Source organism: Myotis myotis, unplaced genomic scaffold, assembly GCF_014108235.1.
Source record: "Myotis myotis isolate mMyoMyo1 unplaced genomic scaffold, mMyoMyo1.p scaffold_m19_p_2, whole genome shotgun sequence".
NCBI lineage: Eukaryota > Metazoa > Chordata > Mammalia > Chiroptera > Vespertilionidae > Myotis > Myotis myotis.
The window spans coordinates 44,490,366-44,512,733 of NW_023416324.1; the positions used below are offsets into that span (position 1 = coordinate 44,490,366).

Below are 22,368 nucleotides of genomic sequence, written 5' to 3' on the forward strand. Positions count from 1 at the left end.
AGAATACCTACCTCATGGGCTTGTTGTGATGACTCCATATGGTACAGTAAGAGACTCACTTTGCAGTCCACTTGGGACATTGCAGATGCTCAGTCCCTGGATGGCCTCTTCCTTGCTGCTCTGCGCTGGAGGTCTGTGAGTGGTAGGGCAGTATTTTGTACAGGTATCGTCCTGGAAGGGTTGCTAATGCCCTTCACTCCTGGTTGTTGTGAAGCCATTGATGACTATGACAGTAGAAGGGCCTTCCTTTGATTTTTTAAATGCTCACCCGAGGACATGCTTTTATTGCTTTTAGAGAAAGGAAGAGAGAGAGAGGAAGGGAGAGAGAGAGAGAGAGAGAAGAGTAAAACATCAATCAGTTGCCTCCTGTATATACCCCAACCAGGGATCAAACCAGCAGCCAGGTATGTACCCTGCGCAGGAATTGAACCTGTATCCTTTTTTAAAAAAATATATTTTTATTGATTTCAGAGAGGAAGGGAGAGGGAGAGAGAGATGGAAACATCAATGATGAGAGAGAATCATTGATCGGTTGCCTCCTGCACTCCCCACACTGGGGACTGAGCCCACAACCCGGGCATGTGCCCTGATCGGCAATGGAACCATGACCTCCTGGTTCCTAGGTTGACGCTCAACCACTGAGCCATGCCGGACAGGTAATCCTGCAACCTTTTTGGTGTATGGGACAACACTGCAACCAACTGAGCCACCTGGCCAGGGCAGGAGCTCCCTATTATTGAATGCCAGGCACTGTGCTAGGCACTGGTGATACACTGGGGAGAAAAAGATGAATCTCACTGAGCTTCACCACGAGAAGGCCCTAAAGAGAAAGTTTTTAAAGTATTACTCTTTTCTGTGTGTATAAAGAGGAAAGCTTTAATGTAATTGGATGGCTTCAAAATGTGTATTTCATACCACAGTGGGTAGAGTGTGGATGGTGTCTTCTGGGAGGAAACTGGAGTTTTGCATTTCCTGCCTGCTTGTGCTTTTGAATTTGTGGCTATAATGCTGCCCAGCCTGAGGTTTCAGCAGTTAATATTTCCCAGGGCAGCACGCTGGACACGCCCTGTGGTCTCTGTACTAGGAGGACATACACCGGGCAGAGGGGAGAAAGGACCATTTTCAAAGTCTCCCTTGAAGACTTTGTTGAGTTTTAACTTGAATTTCTCCCCATCTCCTTTCTCAAATGTTCCTAGTGCTTGATATGCATAAACATGCCAATGTTTTGGAAGATTCAGGTTTGACCACCGTAAATTGGTTCATATTTCCAGCAGGGCAGTTATTTAATTTCCTGTTGGAAGTCTACAAATGTTGGCACTGTTCGCTCCTTGGCAAAGCACCAAAACCCGGTACAGTATCATTAGCATGTTCTGGTATATAGATTAAAGCATGATTGTCTTTAATAAGAGGCCATCCCTGTTTGGGATGGGGCTTGAGGGTGGGGGTGGGGGCTACAAGGGCACAGGAAGGCACAACTGAGCTTTTTAATCAAAACCAAAGTGCAGTAACTGGGACTCACTGAAAAGAAGGGTTAGAAGGAGGGCAGAACTCTGTTTTCTTGTCTCAATTTCATTTGTTTGGGTTATTTTTCTCTAGACTCTGAGAGAGTTGTTGAGCCTGAGGCTGGCCTGGTTTGTGGAATGTCCTTTTTGAGGCCTTGTGCTTCTTCCTGACTCTCTATCTCCCCCTCTCCTTCCCCCCTTATTTCTCCCTCTCCCTCCCTCTCTCTCTCCCTCTCTCTTTCTTTCCTTATCTCCCCAAGCAGTATGGCTCCTGGGAGCCACTTACTCCAGAGGCCTCACTGTTAAAACATGGAGTGTCTCCACAAAGCCTACTGTAATCATTGAAATGTATCTCAACCGGGGCTTGAAACCAGTTCTGTCTCTTTGAAAGGTTCTCACTCTTTCCATTGCTGTCTATACCCTGATAGGGTTCTGGGGAAAGAAAGGGTTTGAGTTTTTGGAGGGAAGGGTGAGAAGTTTGAAAACTAGCTAAAATTAAGCTTTGGGATTATTTCTAGATACTTCATAGGTGTGATATTAACCCTGTCTTTCATTAGCAGGGTCCTTTGGTAGAATGAGTATAGAGAAGTATTTTTTCCCTTCCAAACATTGTATCATGAAAAATGTCAAACATATTGATAAGTTAATGATGGTGAGTATATGAGTCCAGCTAATTATTTTCTTCTATGTGCCAGGCATGACGCTAACTGCTTTATTAACCTCGTCTCATTTGTTCTTTCCTTTTTTTCAATTAGGTTAGCTATTTATTTATTTATTTTAAAATTTATTGGGGTGACATTAGTCAACATGAACATATAGGCTTTTTTTTAATACATTTTTTTTTTCATGGCGGAAGGGAGAGGGAGAGAAAAATAGAAACATCAGTAATGACAGAGAATCATTGATTGGCTACCTCCTACATGCCCCCTACTGGGGATTGAGCATGCAACCGGGCATGTGCCCTGACTAGGAATCAAATCATGACCTCCTGATTCATATGTCGATGCTCAACCACTGAGTCATACTGGCTGGGCTGAACATACAGATTTTAGGTGCTCACTACCCAAAATTAAATCTTCTCCTGTCACCATATATTAGGACTCCCTTCTCTCCCCAACTCCTCATTTATCATTCTAACATTCCCATTTTAAGGAGGAGCAAACTGAGCCTTAGCGAAGTTAACTCCCTGAGTTTCTCTAGCTAATAAGAACTGGGGTTTGAAACGGGTGCCTGGAAACCATGGTGTAATTTCTTTGCATTTCAAATTCTTCTTCCCTGTTTTTTTTTTCCTTCTTTAATGTCATATTATGTAGAAAATCAGGGTCTAGATGAGAGGTCATAGAAATTTAATATGGCAAAATAAGGCAAAGTTGGTAAAGCCCCAGAAATCAAAGCCTCAAAGTAGCTCCCAGCGATTCTCTGGGATAAGACCTACTTCACCCAAGGATTGTTGTCAGATTCCCTAGGGCAGGGGCAGAAGTTCTGCTCTCCCCAGTGTCACAGAAAGCTTCTGTAGCCTTTCGAGTTTCTTAGGACTGACTCACCTCTTCCTTTCAGACATAAAAAAACAACAACAACCCAAACCTATATCTTTGGGTTGGTTAATTTTTTCATGGTGAGATCTTTTATGGCATACTCAGACAGACAGACAGTACATCTTTCCTCCTGGGGAAGAGGATGGCATGATGGGCACTGACTCATGGGAGCAGGAACAAGTGTGTATGTCCTTTTATAAAGGATCAACCTTGAAAGATAATTGGTGCTTTTTGGTATATTTAGGCTTGAACCTGCTAATTGGATGTGACCTTGAGCAAGTCAGATAAGCTTCTTAAACTCTGGGCATCCCTGCAACAGTAATGATTGTCAGGGGGATAGAGAAAAAGTACAGATAGAGTTCCTTCCATCAGAAAATTGAAGCCAAGGCATAACTCATGAAGAAGATGCATTTGCAGACTGAAGACGTGGCAGAGACAGGAATTGCTATGGAAAGGCAGCAGTGAGAAGAATTGACTGTTGATTGGGGTATGTGAGGGGAAGAAGAGAAAGTGCCTGGGGCTTAAAGTTAGGTTAAGATCCCAGTGCTGTCACTCAATAGCTGCATAATTAGGCTCTTTGGTCCTCAAGTTTTCCTCATAAAGTGGGGTTACTAATACCTGCATCATAGTATCATTGTGAGGACTAAGGTTGCATACTGTATATAAGTTCCTAACATAGTAGTTCATATTTGGCAATAAAAGATATCCCTTATAAGTAGGAAATGGCAAAATTGAGGTAGGTCTTGAAGTCTGAGTTGGGTTTGGATATGTGAAGTGACCCAGTTCCTAAAGTATCTTACAAATATCACCATAGAATATTATGCAGACATCAGAAGCATGGTTGAAACCATGCTTAATAAAGCAAAGGTGGTTAATTAATTAAGCCCAAAGTTCCAACTTGTTTGGTAAAATGCCATTGGTAAGATGTCAAAAGGTCAGGTGTCTTTTTGGTTGAAGCTCAAGTTGGTAAGGTGGAATTGCTGAGCTGAGTGATATGTTAGAAGCTGTTGTAATGTTTTAGCAATGTCTACAAGGCATCTTAGGAGGTTGGTGGCTCTCCCCATACCTCCCACCCCCCAACACCCACCCCCCAACCCACAACCCTTTCAATCTGCTGTATTCTTCTACACACCTGTCTGGTTATTTAATGAAATCTATCCCCTGTACTGCCTCAGGCACAAAGAACCAGTGTTCAATAAGGTGGACTTAGGAAATGGAGGCTGTAATTGAACTGTTGAAGATTTTATTTATTTACTTTTTGTTTTTAGTTTTAGTTTTTAGCTGGAAGGCCAGGGGCAGGGCAGGGGGGGCGGGGGGGGTTGCTCCAGAACAACTGAAATCATAGTCTAGCAAGTTGAGAGAGTGATATTTTTGCCTTTTCTTTCTTTCCTACCTTGCAGCCATTTCCGCTGTGTGTGGATTAAGGTTTGATGTGAATTTGAAGTTTAGTTGGAAGTAGTTCTTTCCTGGCCTTGAGGAGTGTGTGGATAAGAAACTTAAAATACACCAGGACAGTAAAATTCAAATGTCGAATGAGGTTCTGGGATGTGTCACTTGCCTGGAGTGTTTCTATAGCAATAGTATTAGGACTTTATAAGCATTTTGTTCATATAATTCTTACAATAACCATTGTTATAAGAGAAGTATTTTTTCAATGTGTATTAAGTCATTTGTTTATTTCTCGATAGTGTTGTTTTTATTGCTGTTGTGCAGATGGGGATACAGATGAGGGAATGGGAAGTTGAATAACTCATGCGGAAGTAGCTGGGCTTTGCCTCCAATCTCTGACACCAAGCCCTTCCTTGGAATTACAGTGGAATATACTCTCCATCATTGACTTCTACCCTATAGCGAGCTGTGCTAGCTAGTATTCTATAAGGAGCCCCTGGGAGCAGAGGAAAGGGAAAGAGAACATCTTTGTGTTCACTCTTTATCCAAATAGGCCTTTTGATGCTCAAGATTACAATGAGGAGAGGAGCAGTGGGATTCTCTGTATCAAGTCCCCCTTGTACCTGGATCAGAGCAAGGTGTTTTGCATAATTCTCACACTGAACTAGGATATCATCATCCTTATTTTATTGTTGAGCTTCAAAAACACAAATACCTTATCTCCTAGTCCACTCAAGGAGAGTGTGCTGTTGTTAAGATTTGAATGCAGGCCTTGCTTCCCTATTCCGTTTTTAGTGACCTCTACCTGACAATTATACGATGGTGTTTGCGGCTTTAATTTCAAAGACCTTTTACATTATGGCATGGTCGATCTATATGGTACCCGCTGGAAACTGCTGATACTTCTCCCTGCTACATTTGGGGGAAAAATAATAATGAGTTGACGTGTTAGTGATTCAGGACTTCTGGGAAACTGAAAGCACCCGTGTGTACTTATTTTGAGTCAATACGTTAGGAACGACTCTGGCCCAAAAGGAGAAATATCTGTCTTCTGAATTGAGCGCAGGTCTCTGAGTGGCTTGCCTCAGCAGGGAGCCAGTTATTGCATAAGCGGAATACCAGGTCCACGGGCTTCCCCAGCCTGAAAAAGAAGCCGTGTCTGCAGTTATGAGGAAAACAGAAGGACCCATTTCTCTGTGGAGTGATACTGAACAGGCAGCTTCAGCCATGAGGAGCGTCTGGCCGGAGGAAAATGCAGCTTAAGAAAAGCCCCAGCTGGTTCAAGTAACTTAAGCCTAGCTATTCACGAAACATCTGACGTCTCCCCCTCCGCAAGTGGCTGGGGATTGAGTCAGAACTGCTCCGGGAACCTCTGTTCTTCTTTTGGACATTATGCGCTTGCTCCACTTTGCACCCTTGTCAGTTTTGTGAAAAGCTGTCCTTAGAGCAAACATTTTTTGGGGAATATAAAAGCACTTAAGAAGTGTACTGGGAAGCTTGCTGTGATGTTAAGAAATTAACCAACACTGATTTCTAAAAGGAGAACTTTCACGTGTCCTGCACTGTGCTCGCTGATGTGGCGGATACAGAGATATGAGACATGTAACGAACTAGCATGGAAGTTCCATGAAAGCAGGAATTTGTCCATTTTGTTTAATGAAACCATAGTATTTGGGACGGCGTCTGGCACATAGTAGATGCTAAATAGCTATTTGTTGAATGAGTGAGTATAGGTCTCTGTCCATAAGAGCTTACAACCTCGTTTGTTTGCATTATAATTAATATTAATAGATATTTTATTCATTAATTCTACTTGTGTGGGTATCCTGAAGTCCGCAGTTTTATTAGACTTTTATTCCCTTTTATTATTTCATTTAAAATTAAACCAGTGATATGCTTGTTGTAGAAAATGAGAAAGAAAGCAGATAAATAAATAGAAAAACAATTAAAATATACTAGTTATTTTTATTTAAGCTTATATTCTACAAAACTTTTTCTATGTAAATATACGTTTTTTTAAAAAATGGGCTCATTCCCTTGCAAATTGGTTTTATGACTTGCTCCCCCCACCTTATCAGTATTGTTGTGAACAACTTTCTATATCAAAATACATAACTTAATAATTGGGCAATGTAGTATTGTGTGATTGTATCACAATTTTCTTAATGCCTATTGTTTGATGTTAGTTTTACTCCTCTTTCTCTTTCTTTTTCTTTCTCTTTTTTTCTCTCTATCTTTCATAAACAATGCTGTGATTGTCTGTAAACTTTTCCACATATCCGTAATTATTTTCCTAATAATCACGGTAGGTAATAATTCTAAGAAGTCAAATTACTGGGTCAACAGGCAAAGGCATTTGACATATTGCCCACTGTAAAGACTAGGAAAATGCATGCCTCCTTCTCTGAATTATATTGAAGGAGAGTGTTTTTTTTTTCTTTATATATGCTGACATTATGCATTGTCATTAAAAAAAAAAAACTTGACTATCTTCTGTTAAAAAAGTGAATGCTATTAGTGTTGTTATTTACATAATTTTTAGACGGTGATGTTAAACATTTTTTCCTCCAGTGATGTTTCAAGGCTTAATTTGCTCTAGGATAGTGGTTCTCAACCTTCCTAATGCCGCGACCCTTTGATACAGTTCCTCATGTTGTGGTGACCCCCAATTTCATTGTTACAAATTGAACACAATTAAAGCATAGTGATTAATCACAAAACAATATGTAATTATATAGTTGTTTTCCGATGGTCTTAGGCGACCCCTGTGAAAGGTTTGTTCGACCCCCAAAGGGGTCGCGACCCACAGGTTGAGAACCGCTGCTCTAGGACCTACTTGTTCATCTTCCCGACTGTCCATCGAGCTCGTTCTTCTCCAACACCATGTTTCAAATGAATCATTTTTTCCCCTATGAGCCTTCTTCACTATCCAACTTTTGCATCTGCACATAGTGATTGGGAATATGAGGATGACCTTAGCTTGTAGGTTGTATAAAAGCAGGCAGCGAGCTGGATTTGGCCTGGGTCTGTAGTTTGCTGACTGCTGGAGTAGAGTCTCAGAGGCATGCTTGGAGACAGAAGGAAGCCAATCTGGTTTTCCAAATTTGCTACAGACTGCCTCTGGAATGGATAATTCATAAAGAAATAATGGAGTTGAGTTTAGCTGAGGCTGGGATATGACTCTTAATGACTTACAGTACATAGTTCTTGGCGTTTATAGTTAAGGCTAGCAGATGTATTTTTGACCTATTTCTTCTTAGTTTTCATATATGTGTAGGTCTTACCTGTGTGAGATCATTCTACATAAATAATTTTGAATCCTGCTTTGTTTCTCTTCATATTATGTGGTAATATTTTTTAAAAGTATATATTTTTATTGATTTCAGAGAGGAAGGGAAAATGAGGGAGAGATAGAAACATCAATGATGGATCATTGATTGGCTACCTCCTGCCCATCCCCTATTGGGGATTGAACCCACAACTTGGGCATGTGACCTTGACTGGAATCAAACCTGGGACCCTTCAGTCTGTAGGCCGACACTCTATCCACTGAGCCAAACCAGCTAAGGCTATGTGGTAATATTTTTTTAGTGTTGTTAAATATTCTAATGTAAACTAAAACCACAATAAGATACACTATACATCCACAGAATGGCTATAATTTTTATAATACACCAAAATGAACATATCCAAGAGAAATGAAAACATGTCTGAAAAGACATGTATACAAATGTTCAATGCAGTGTTGCTTATAATCGTCAAAAGTTGGAAACTCCCTAATGTTCATCAACTGGTGAGTAGATAAACAAAATGTGGTATATCCAAAAACTAGACTACTATTCAGCAATAAAAAGCAGCAAAATGTTGATATAAGCTACAACATGAATAAACCTCAAGAACATTATGCTAGGTGAAAGAAGCCTGATGTAAGAGAATATATATTATATGATTCTGTTGATATGACACTTCTAGAAAACCAAAAAAAAAACCAAAAAAACACAAAAAACTAGACAGGGCGGGTGGGAGTGGGAAGTGACTGCTGACAAGAACAATAAACTGCTGACAAGAACAGCAGAATTTTGGGGGGGTGATGGAAATGTTCTAAATGAAATATGATGATTGTGCAATTGGACACATTTACTAAAAGCTATTGGGCTGTATGCTTACAATGGGTGAATTTTATGGTGTATAAATTATATCTCAATAAAGCTTAAAATATCTCTGAAAACTGAATCTGAAAACTGAATTTTTAACAGTATCATATTCCATTTTGGGAATAGTCCATTTCTTTAACCTCTGTGACTTGGGAGAAATGGTCAATGTTCATTCCCTTTTTAGCCAAAATCCATATTCAGTGGGTTACACTGGAGCCATTGGACTGAAACAAGAATGGCTTTGTGGAATGAATGAATGACTTTGTGGAATGAATGAATGACTTTGTGGAATGAATGAATGACTTTGTGGAATGAGTGCTAACCCAGTGGTCGGGAAACCTAGTATGGTCTCAACTCTGCCTCCAGCTGGGCGGACCTCAGTTTCCTCATCTGCAAAATGTAGAAGAGAAGTGGACACGGGAAATACTGGGCCCTAGGGGATAGAGGAACAGAACGGAAAGCATCGCAGTAATAATAAAAGAACACCGATTTCCCCAGAAGTGTAACAGTGATCAGTTAAGTACCCCCTGTCTGTACCTGCCTTCCTTTCCCGCCTTCTTGTGCTGGTAGAAAGCAGCAGGGACTATGTGCAGGGTTCCGAGGTGATCGTTTCCCAGGAGAAGACAAGACATTGGAGGAGGCTCAGGAGACAGCGCCATGATGACAGAGTTTAGTGGAGTCTGCCCTGTAAACGGGAAGCATTCTGCTTGGCCATGGCTCTTGTTTTGGGCATGAAGCCCCCTTTGGGGGATGAGTCACCAGGAAGCCATCTAGATTTTGTGCTCCCGAGTCAGAGTGTAGAGCTCATTATAGGAAGACTAAGGTTGGAAATACTTTTAGAGTCAAGGGTTTAGAAATGTTGCCATGAAAAAAATAGGTCGCCACGTTTGCCTTCCAAGGGAGAGTTTAAATTGGGAGACACTGAACTGGTCTCAGATTCCCGTTCTCCATTTCCAGCCGAGGCCCAGGTTTTCCTAGAGTACAGCCAGCAGCATCGGTACCCAGGAAACACAACAGAAAAACTGTGCAAACCTGACTTGTGAACGTTTTTTTCATTAGCTCCTGCCTCCCAGCCACCAATAAACGGTATGCTTTGAAAAACCCGTTATTATTTTGTGCTTCTTTCCCTTATGCATAGACTTGGGATTTTCTTAAAATGTTATTTATCCAGCATTTATATGTTGAGTCCCTCCAAAAGGTAACGGCATACTAAGATTTGCTTAAAAGAGAGAGAGAAGGGGGGGGGGGGGGACCCAAACCCTTTAATAAACTCTCTGTAACTTGAGCCTGCTGGTGGTCTTGGAAGCAACCCAAATCCAGGTTTGGTTGATACTGTGTAATGTGAATGCAATTAGTAGTGGTTTTGCTAAAGTAGAGAGAAATGTAGAAAAATAATGCCCAGCAAATTTAGGTCAGAGCTGGGAAGCTTATAAAGCCTTATTTTTGTTTTCATTACCTTAAGTAATAGGGAAGAATTTGTCTTTATTATGTAATTTCCCTAGCAATAATACATATTAAAACATTTTCTGTGTTAATTTCATGTGTTTAGTCAGAAAGCCACAGTTCACAAACCTCTGTCACGTGACTGTTGGCACTGTTTATGGACAGAAGATTCCTTGTGCATCCTAAAATTATTCATGGGGGCGACGTTCACCACCTGCTTCTTCAGTCAGTAACAGGTCTGACAAAGCAGCTTTCAAGGGATCAACCTCCGCCTGCTAGGCTAAGGAGTGAATGGACCTATATGTGGATGTTGTATTTCAGAGGATATGATTAGCTTCTGGCATCTTTAAACCCACGTGACCAGATGGTAAAGGATAATCTGTAAGGACAGGGGCTATGCCTGTCGGGCTCATAGTAGGTGCTCAGGAAATAATAGCTGTTCGTCGTCTCACCTTCCAGATTGCAGATATAGTTTACTCCTCCACGCGGCACCATCCTCTTTGCTTCTCCCTGAACTTGCCAGGCCTACTCCTGCTTCAGTACCTTCGCATTTTCTCAACCTCTGCCTGGAGGCCAGATACCAGCCTGGACCACTCCCTCACCTCTCCAGGTCTTTGTTCAAAGGATACTACACCATCTCAGTGAGGCCCTACCTATATCCTTTCCTTGCCCACCCCCACCCCCTTCGTAGTAATATCACCATTCAATAAACTGACATACGAAATATGCTGTTTATTTATTTGGTTTATTGTTTGTCATTCCACCATGAGAATGTGAGCCGCACGAGGGCAGGGATTTCTGTCTGATTTGGTGATTGCTAAGTTCCCAGTGCCTGGAACATGATAGTTGCTACAATTCGAACTCATGAATCAACCAATGAATGCTCTACCATTTGCTAGTTATATGGCATGGCTAGTACGTGGGCTCTCTTGGATGTTAGGCTCGATTCTCCATTTATGTCATAAAATGGGATGTGTGGGTCACATGAGGTATTTTACATGAAAGTTCTCTTATGCCACATTCTGCAAACGCATTCATTGGTTTAACAAGCTAGACACCATTCCTGCCTTCACAGAGCTTAACCTTGCGGGGGAATTGGAAACATTTATGTCCTTCTAGTAAAGTGGGCCAGCAGTGGCGACAGGGAAGATGCAAGGAGCTACAGGAGCACCTACGAGGGACTCAATCCAGATGTGGGGACAGGACCGTGGAAGGCTTCGAGGAGGAAGGGGCATTGAAGCTGAAGCTGGAAATGGAATAGGCATTGAACAGGTGGAGTTGGGGTGGTTGGTGGGAGGTGTGAAGGGTATTCCAGGCGAATCATGTGTACAGAGTCTGGAAGGGAGGAACCATGGAGTCCGTGGGGAACTGAAAGTAATCCAGTCTGTCTGGAGTATCCACTGTGGGATAGGCAAGGGGTCAGAAGTGTGGCTTGAGATACAGTTTGGGGATAGGTCCCTTAGCAGGCCATGCCAGGGAGCTTGGATTTGATCCTATGGCCAATGTTTGACTTGGTCAGACTTTCATTTGCAATAGTCATTTTATGGAGTAAGACAGTTTTTTGTCCCTCAATGAGGAACTTGAACACAAGCTTCCCAGAAGAAAGACTGTTAAAACAGTGAAAAGAGCTTCCAGAGAGTGAACCTTTCAGTTCCACGAGGTCTGCTGCATTCTTCTTGAATCTGACTGGTGAGTTTCCTAACAGGAAGTTTAAAGATCTCCATGACCCCCCTCCGCCCTCCCCAAATGTTTAAGAAGCTTAATTGCCTTTGGGTACATAGCTCATTGCTTGATTTAAAGGACATGGTGTTGTTGCTACAGACATAGATATTCCCATTGAACTGTGGGGCAGACAAATACCACAGGGATGGAGGAGGCAGAGACTATGTATGCTCTTAGACCCTGGAGGAGTGTGGGTGCCTCCGATCCAGCACTAGTTAAGATGCCAACAGTAGGGCATAAGGTGGTGGAGGGGACACCTGGCAGACCTTGGTCCTGTTCTTGCTCTGCAGCTAACTTAGCATGAATGATGTGCCTTTGGGAACCATTTAACTTCCGTGAGCCTCAGTTTCCTTTCCTGGAAAATGGAGTCAATGCTACTTAGCTTTCCAGTTTCAATGAGATAAAGTACAGTTGCTTCTGCTATGACAATTTTTTTTTAAACACAAATTTGTTCCGACCTAATCAATATAGTAGGGAACAATTAGAAGAAAGTATGAATTTCACATTTACTTATTATCGCTGTTCTCCGTGAGAAACGCTGGGTGAACTCAGAAAACTGCACTCAGCTGAAGTGAGCCTCATGAGAATACACAGAACCCGCACACCTCACAGATTGGCTCGCTGCCACAGCGCACCGTGTGTGTGTGTGTGTGTGTGTGTTTCAGAGCCACGCCCATCCACATCAGGTGTTAACACTTGCTGTCTGATTTCCCATAACCCTCCTCCACCACTTCTCAGTAATCCTCAAGCTGCAACCCTTTCGGCACCCACTGCTATGAGCAAACTTCAGGTCCTTTTCAAGGTAAAACACCACATTTATAAGACATGTAGGTCTTAACCATTTAACACATGTAAAACCATGCTACCATTTTCATTAGATTCCTCTTTTATATTGTGTCACTAATGAAGTTTTTGAATAGTGTGCTTCAGCCCTATGTCCTCATGAGCCCTGTGGTTTTTTTTATTGCATGATTTTGCATAGCAGAGTGGTTTTTTGGGAACTTGCATTTTCTGTTACAGCAAAATGAACTGTATTTCAAACACCTAACACAATTCCTGGCAGACAAGAGGCTTTTAGTAAAAGGTAGTCGTTTTATTACTAAGATCAATGCACTTATGCAGGACGTTGGGCTGTCGCAGGGATAACTAGTGAAAGCAGTGGTTCTCAACCTTCTGGCCCTTTAAATACAGTTCCTCATGGTGTGACCCAACCATAACATTTTCGTTGCTACTTCATAACTGTAATGTTGCTACTGTTATGCATCGTAATGTAAATATATCTGATATGCAGGATGGTCTTAGGTGACCCCTGTGAAAGGGTCGTTCGGCCGCCAAAGGGGTCGCGACCCACAGGTTGAGAACCGTTGAGTTAAAGCATTTATTGCTATGACTGTGAGCGTAAGTGAAATAGACACCTGAGTGGAAGGGTTTTGGTGCTGCTGTCTTTTCGAGGTATGATGGTCAGACCCCTCTTAGGGTTTTATCAGTGACAAACCTGATATGTCTAGAAAGCAGCAAGCTGGGAAGAGAGAAGGCATGAGAATGGTCTGTAGACAAATTAGAGGGCTGCCCTCGGAAGAAGGATTGCTTTGTTTTGTGGGCTTCCTGGGCCTGTGAACGGAAGCTCCCAGGGCCCAGGGCTCTGCTCTTGGCAGAGAAGAGCCTCAGAATGGTTCCCAGGGGCTGATGTGTTCTCTAAGACCCGCTGGCTGCTCTGGGGTAGGTGAGGGCAGAGAGGGGTCAGGCATGGGTATGGAGGTTCTACCTTTAAAGTACCCCTCCCCTTTAAAAAGGATATATTTTAATTGATTTCAGAGAGGAAGGGAGAGGGAGAGAGAGAGAGAGAAACACCAATAATGAGAGAGAATCATTGATCAGCTGCCTCCTGCACACCCCACACTGGGGATGGAGCCTGCAACCTGGGCATGTGCCCTGACCAGGAATCAAACTGTGAGCTCCTGGTTTGTAGGTCGACGCTCAACCACTGAGCCACGCTGGCCGGGCATCCCCTTCCTACTTTTAAAGGTAGTGCTCACCCTCAGATAACTGCAGGGCTGACCAGAGTAAATCTCATGCAGAAACAACCCATGCGTTCCCAGCAGTGCTTGGGCTTTGGCTTGCCTTGTTGTTAGTGGTCTAAAAGAATAGCTCCCACATGTACATATTTACACACTAATTTCTTTAGTTATGCCCTTGAACACTGGAAATATAAAGACTGTGTCTTACAAATATTTATGGCTTTTGTTATGCTTAGGAGTAGTGAAATCACATCCGTGCTTTCCATCCATAGTCCTTTTTTTCCTCTTTTCTGTTTTGTTTTTGTTTTTTACTTTTTTTTTTTTTTTTTTAATCAGGGGAAAAGTTTAGCTAGTTGCTGATCTGGCTTTAATTTCTGTCTAATATCCTGTATAGCTTTTATCCTCTCCACCCTGTCGAGGCCGTTAAGCTCTTGTAATAGAGAGATGTCACCCTAACATACTGATATATGAGTCTAGGTTTTGATTTGATGTTACTGTTAAGAATAGAAGATGTTTCAAATATTTGATTTTATTAAATTGGTTTCCCCTCTAATCATAGAAAGGGTATTACTGTTCACATGCCAAATCTTAAAAAAAACTTACAATAAATTAAAAATGGCATATTTTTCTGGCAATTATCTTACCCTAAAGCTTTAAAATGAATGTTGTGTTGTTTTCTGTTTTGTTTTTTTACAGTGTAAAATTTTTATATTTAGAATTAGCCAGCTGGACTCAGTTTAGATAATTCCAATTTTGTTGGCAGCATTGAAAGCATCTTAGGCAAGAGCCAGTTGAACATATGCCCTCTCTCCATCAGGCCTGATCAGGGTGTTGACCTTGGCCATGTCAATGTCATAGAGCTTCTTCACTGCCTGTTTGACCTGGTGCTTGTTGGCCTTGACACCCACAATGAACACAAGTATATTGTTGTCTTCTGTCTTCTTTATGGCTGACTCCATCGTCAGGGGGACCCCGATGATGGCGCAGTGGTCAAGCTTGTTTCTCCTGGTGCTGCTCTTCTGAGAACATTTAGGCGGCCTTCAGAGCCGCAGTGTCTTGGGCTGGTTGTAGGAAGGTGGGTGACGTGTGGGTCTTCCTGTGGATGCCTTCAGCACTGCTTTCTTTGCCTTCAAAGTCTTGGCTTTGGGAGGGGCAGGGGCATCCTCCTTCACTTTTGGTACCATCTTTGCATAAAAGGTTGAATGTTATTTTTGTTTGTTTGTTTGCTTGCTTGCTTGTTTCTATGACAAGCACAAGGGATTTAAGCTTGCCCTTAAGTGGATTTTTTCAAAACCAAGGGTCATTACATTTCTTCCTTCCTTCTAGCTCTCTGGGAAGCATGGATGGCCTTTTCCACGTGGGAGTTCTTGAGCTGTGTGTATTGGCTCTAAGAGCACATGAGACAGGAACTGCTGGCTCTGAGATCAGAGGTCGAGGCCAGTGACGGACTAGCCTGAACTCGTAGATAATGCCAAGAAGGAACTGGGCTGGCATTGCCATCCCCCCGACTCACTAGCCTAGTTAGACTATTCTGTTTGGGATACAGCTCTAATCAACATTTCTTTCCTTCTAGTACTGCTGGGCGTGGTTGCAGGTGCCCCCAACTGGTTAGTCTCCCTCCATCAGCTTGACCCACCAGTTGATTTCACCTCTTTTCTTCCCTAAAGCCCCATGTATTTTGGTGCTTTCCCCTCTTCCCTAGCCCTGCATAATGGGAAGAGAATGGGCTCCAGAAGCCTGGCTTTGATTCCCAACTCTGTTATTTACTGGCTTTGTAACTTTGGGCAAATGACTGAATCTTTCTGAGTCTTTGCTTATTTATTTTAAAAACTAGAGGCCTGGTGCACAGATTTGTGCACATTGAAAGGAAATTAATTAGAAGGTGGCCGGCAGGGTGGGACTGGGTGAGACAGGCAGGACTCACCCTGGAGCCAACCTCCTGCAGTCCCTCCCCAGCCAGCCACACCTGGAAAGGCCCTGGGGCTCAAAGGGCATCTGTGGAGTGAGCGGGGTCCCTCTGGCAGGTGGGGTCCCTTGGCCTGGCCTGCGGGGATCTGGCCAAAACTGGCAGTCTGACATCCCCCGAGGGCTCCTGGGGTGCAAGAGGGAACTCTGTAAAGTTGCTGTCGCTTGGCAGTCCCTGTGTTGAGCATCTGCTCCCTGGTGGTCAGTGTACGTCATACCTACCAGCTGGTTGACAGGTTGCTTAGCCTTTTACATATATAGATGATGTCAATCAACTCTCACTACCATAGCTGTTGAAAAAAACATCATGTAAAGTGTCTATTACAGCACCAGGCACAAACAAGACCTTCTGGGACTGGAATACATACCGATCTACCAATTACTTTTTTTTTTTTTTTTTTTTTTGCGTAGGCCAATTGTTTTAATCCCAGTTGGCATGTCTCCAGAGCAGAACGATTAGTTAGTCCTATTTCTTCTTTGTGCCAGGCACTGTCCTAGGCCCAAGGTCTTCAGAGATGAGGAAAAGGAAGTCCTTGCCTATGAAAGCACTACCAGTTTTACTCAAATCCATCCATTCAGTAAACATATTTTGATACCTACTGTGTACAAAAGCCCTGTACCTGTGGGGAGTATTCTGTGATGAGTCAGTCACTAATTCATTCCACATTTGTGGGTCATGTGTTGTGTGCCAGGTGTTGTTATGAGTACTGTGTGTAGAAAGCATGTAAGACAGCTTCTCCCTTTGAGAAGCTCACAGTGCAATAAAATATACCTAATGGTGGGGAAAGTACATGGAAAGAGAATATAATTTGGTTGAGAAAAGGCACCTGCTTTGCTTAGGACAATGGTTCTCAACCTTCTGGCCCTTTAAATACAGTTCCTCATGTTGTGACCCAACCATAAATTATTTTCGTTGCTACTTCATAACCGTAATGTTGCTACTGTTATGAATTGTAATGTAAATATCTGATATACAGGATGCTCTTAGGCGACCCCTATGAAAGGTTCGTTCGACTGCCAAAGTGGTCGCGACCCACAGGTTGAGAACCGCTGGCTTAGGATGATAGGCTGCATAGGGTTATGCATTTTTCTAAGGAAATATTCAGATCTTGAAATGTAGGGCTTCATTGAGGCAGTGCTCTCAGTTTATAGCTGAGGAAGCAGAGCCTAGGAGTGGTTAATACATCACATATTTTAGGTAAAAGTAAAGCTGGTACTAACCCCACAGCACCCTTTATGTGTGTAGTGACTGACGTGGAAACCACCCATTATTTCTTCTTGATCTTATTGTCATCATGAGCAGATCTGCTACTTGCTATGGGAAGTACCACATTCCATCTTCCCAACAACTTCCTTGGGATCAAGACCATGGTGGGTTTAAGGAGCTTCTTCAAGGTCATACAACTTGACAAAGTCAGGATTTGAACTCAGGTCTGTCTGATTTGAGTTCAAGCTCATAGTGACTGTACCCATGATTCATCTTCATTGTGGTATCTGAAGGCTATGGTAAGCTTTTGAGACAGTTTGTAGAAAAGACACATGTCATGAATGGATTTTTAGGACCTTCTTACCCGCACTTGTGGGAAAGCCAACTTATGAACAATAATTGAGTCCATAGGTGTTGGAATGTCCTGAATCAAGATAGGGAAATAAGCTATGATCAAAAAAAGTTCTTCACCCAGTTTCTTAAGATTTCACACTTAGAGGGGTAATTTGAGCAAATGACTCTAAACAGACCTCTGCAAATAGTCCAAGAGATGATACCCAAGTCCAGAGAGCATAAAAGGAAAGAGATTTTCCTCACCTCCCTGATGTCTTATTGCAGAATTTCTGCACTTGCCACAGATCAAACCTGAAGTTAATTTCTTAAAAATCACTGATGCCTTATTTAATGTGCTTAAAATTCCACAGCCAAACAAAAACACCCCCTGGTTCTTTTGTGACCACAAATCCAATTGACTTTCCACCTTTTAGAAAGCCCCCTCCTTTTCCTTCTCTTTGTCCCCCAATTAATTCATGTTTATTTTATAAAAACCTTGTGGAGTTGATATTGCTAAAGGCTGACAACCACATTGAGGCACCTCTTACAGAGACGAAGTATGCGAGCGGGTTTGAATGTTCTGTTAACCGGCATCAAGACACTGGAGCTCTGTCCTGGGTGAGTGGCAGGCGAGCCCTAGGCTGCACTTGGCCAGAGAAGCAGGGAACTAATGGAATGTTTCTGCTCCCCTCAAAGAAAGGTAGTCAGGCATCTGTACTTCCCACTGAACTCCAATTTCCATTCTGCTTTGAAATGCTGCGTGCTCTGTCAGTGAGAGCCATATGACAAATGTTCAGTATGTCAGATTTGTTTTCCTTTTAAACTACATATGAATTTGACTGCCAGAGGAGGGCTGCGTTAATTTCCCAAAGCTCTTCTGATAATTGTGTTCTTTTAAAAATGTGCATACTATTATTCTTTTTGGGGTTGTGTTGTGACTGGTGTTTTGAAAATGGTTAGAGGATTACTGGTTGCACATGGGGCGATGTGTACGTGACGCCCATTCCCAGATGTAAACAGCCGCTCAAGTTCATTATATAGTTTGTGTAGCTCTACTACTTGTTTTACCAGACTCCACTCAGTAATTGCCAGCCTGCCAGGTAGGTGTTTTTTTTCTTCAACAAAGTTAAATTTGAATAAGCTTTTCTGAAAAGCATTAGTTTTAGCGTATTAATATTTAATCGATGAGTAATTGTTTTGTGGCTGCCAGAAGAAAGGGTGTCTCCAGTTGTGCACAGGCTAGGTTACTCTTCCTGTCACGTTTGCATGGTGACTAGTTCATATGTTAATTGGTTAATACCTGTACTTCCCATTCAGAGTTTCAGAGGTCGAGTCTATATGTCTAGGCTGCTTGTGATTAAGATATCCTTACCTTTAAGAACTGGTTGATTAGTTTAGAGAAGAGAGAGATGGCAGAGTGTATTTATAAGAGAAGCTATTCTGAAATGTTTTTTGGCAAGAGAATGTCTGTCTGTGTATCTACCTACCTACCTATCTAATATTCCAACCATTTAAGAAATATAAGAAAGAGATTAACACTTTCAGCAAAGAGATCTGAAAGCTTCAAGTAGAGACCCAGTATTAGGTCAGCTCGTTGAACTGTTCTTCTGGTCTCCTCCATCTCTCCATTTCCTCCTCTTGTCGTTTTTAAATTACTTTACTGCAATTAAAAAAAATGTACAGATGACATACATCCATCAAAGAAAATAGGGGAATATTGAGAAAGTGAAAAACGATTTCATCTTCTTTAGGTTCACATTACAAACATAAATAATCACTTTCAACATTTTGGTATATTTCCTTCAAGCCTCCTTTGTCCTGTGCATTTTAAAAAAAATTCTATAAAGCGATCATCTTGGGCATACTATTTTGATTTAAACTTTTTTCACTTAACATAAAAAATTATTTTTTTCTAAGCCTTTATAAATATTGTCTTTTATACTGTGATATTACACTGAGTGGACACAGCATATGTAGTTTATTTAGCCATCGCTCAGAGGTTGGCTATTTAAGGTATTTCACCTTCACTGTCTTTGAAATGGAAACAACAACAAAAAACTTGGTTGAAGTCCAAGATGACCTAACACAGTAGCTATATATCTCAGCAGTCTGTTATATTATTCATATGGAAATGGGGAGGAAAACCCTTTGCATCCGTGAGGAGGGTATATTAAACTCTAATTGAGGAAGTGTTTATGAACAGCCAACAGATCAGTAAGAAATGAGGGTTGGTAAATGGAGTCTTTTTATTTCATAAAGGTACCTCAGAGCTTCAGGCTTCACTCCCCTCGATTCTGAGCTAGTTTGGATTTCATGGGTCAGTCCACTATGCACTGTGATTTTGCTAAACACAGTGTTCAGTAGGAGACATTAAATCTTCCTTACTCAATCTGCAGAATCTATGAAATAGGATCCCAGCCAACTTAGAAAAGTCTACTTGTCTGTTTTGATATTTATGAACAATCTTTCAATTCCGAGTAGAAGAGTAGTTGTAGGTTGAAGGTAAATGCTGCCAAAGATCCTGTTCTTTTTCTTTAAAAATATAAGTCATAAAAATTGCATTCTTTTTCTCCCTGAGGAAGCAATTTGGCATCAACTCTGGAGCCAGACAGCTTGGGTTTACTTCCTGCTCCATCACTTTTTTTTGCTGGGGGACCTTAGGCAAATTGTTTTATTTGTCTAGGGGTCAGTTTTCCCATCCGGAAAATGGGAATAATACTACTCATTCATAGATTTGTTGGGATGGTTTAAATAGAACACAATAGAGACTCAATAGTGTTAAATAGTGTTTTCACCAGAATTCTACTGTTCTGAATTTCTAGTGCTTTACCATTTCAATGGTATTCATAGCAATCTTCAGTGTCCCTCAGTGAATGACTTTTCTCCAAGTACTTCTTCCCCAACTGGCTTATGATAATGGTACTAATACTAGCTACCATTTTTTAAGGGAGTACTATATGTCTGGTACTCTACATGTATTATAAAACGTAATTCTCATCACCATTTAGGAGATACACATTATTTTTTTATTATCCCCTTTTCATAATTGAGGAGCCTAAAGGTTATAAAGGTTAAGTAACTTGCTCAAGCTTATAAACTTGCTAAGTGTGGATCTAGAAACTAAATTCTGATCTGGCTTAATTCCAACCACTCTGCTTTTGTAAATTTCTTTAAGAGGATGAAGAGGGGGCTTTTATACTTTTTAGATTTCTTACAGCTTTTAGTACAGTTACTTGAACATAATAGGTTCTCAGTACATATATTTTTTAACAAACGAACGAATGAATGGATGAATGAAGTGATCCCTTGGGTAAGAAAACCAACAGTACTACCTTGTTGTGACCATGAAATTATGAGTCTAGAATTGTGAGTCTGAACAGAACATTGCACATGAGAGAATGATAGATTTGTAATTATTTACATATGAAACTGGTTGTATTTCATGTGAAACAAATTTAGATACTGTGTATTTGAGATCCTGATTTGAGAAAACTCTAGATTAGGATTACATAGGTAAATTAACGCAACAAAGGCTATAACTAAATCTGGGTCTGGTTTGGGCATTTGTTTAACAAGACATTTATTTAGCATATACATCGTGTCAAGTCTGCTGGGCACTAAGGGTTTAAGGATGAATATGGTGGTTCCTTTCCATGCTCTGCCCTTAGCTCACTGAAGGTCTAGCAATTCTTTTATATGTTAGGTAGAGGATTTTATGCACTCATGTTTCTACCGCTGCTACATAATGATGCTAACGACCCCTATATTTATATTTTAACCCTCTCCTTTTGACTCAAGTTTTCAGCTCTTTGCTGGACATGTCCACATGCATGTCTCAGAGGTCCTCTGATGCCCAGCCTTGTACTTGTTATCTGTTTTATCTCAGTGGGTGACACCACTATCCTCTCCTTCATCCAAGCTAAACCACCAAAAGTAACCTCTGATTCCTTTTCCTCTCTTACCTTCTACATTTAGCTGGTCTCCAATCCTTCTGATTTTCCCTCCTAAATAAGTCTTATGAACTGTGAGGGATTTGAGATTTCACTGTACTTGCAAATAAATTAGTTAGCCTTCCAGTTTCATGGATGCCAGCAGAAGACATGAAACTCCTGGGTTCGAGACAGAGGAATCTATTACTTATAGCAACAGCAGTAGCCAAAGTGTCAGCATTTTCTCGCACCCGTTCCTTACCATGTCATGAAGGGGCCAGATGACACCTATACGTGCAGTGCACTGTGTTACAAAGAGAGGAACCCTGAGCGTACGGAACCCAAATCTTTTATATTGGACATGAAGCATGCTTTCCTTTGCTCCAGAGGAAAAGCATGTCTTCCAAGGCTGTTATTTATATACACATCTTTGAAAAGATAGTTTGCAATCAAGGGCACCTAGTACTTTGCTCACAATCTGTACAGAAACTCAAGAGACCCACAGAGAATTATCTGCCAGCAAATATGTCTTGCAGTTGTTTCTTGTGCTCCTTCCTTACATTAGGTCAGGCAACCCTATTGCTCACTGGAATATTGCAACAGCTTCTTAACTGGCCTCCCTAATTCTTCAAATCAGTCCCCCACACCTTGCTGGTGTAGCCTCCCGAGACAAATCTGACTGTCGCTGCATTGTCCATGGGAAAAGCCCAAGCTCCTTAGCACGGCACTGATGGGGTCCTCAGGGCAGCCCCTGTTCACCCGTCCAGCCTCAGGGAGAGGCAGCATATCAGAGTGGTTACCTCTTTCACTCCCCAAGTTACTTAACCTATGCGACCTCAGTTTCCTCATTTGTAACAATAAGATGATGGAACCTACCTCCTTGGATTATTGTAAAGATCAACTCAGCCTCACGCATAGTCAGTGTTGCCTGTTCTGCGTGTCTCTGTCCATTCTGCCTTACACTTGATGTGCCGGCCACAGGGTTTTCTGTTAACTCTGCATTGCTTTTCCCCACGCATTGCTCCTGCCCCAATGCTATTCGCCATTGTCTGGGTTCAGGCTGGTTAGACATCCCTTCTTCCTTGCCCTTGGATACACTGTGTCTGCCTCAGTCATTCAGCTGGTATCTGTTAATGAGTCGGTTACTGCCGCTAGACTATGAACTCTGTGA

The 22,368-nt window shown here is 41.8% G+C and overlaps 1 pseudogene; it reads right to left on the minus strand.

Moving 5' to 3' along the window:
* Window positions 1-14,454: 14,454 nt before the first annotated feature.
* LOC118677247 lies at window positions 14,455-14,947 on the minus strand (annotated as a pseudogene).
* Between the last annotated feature and the right edge of the window lie 7,421 nt (window positions 14,948-22,368).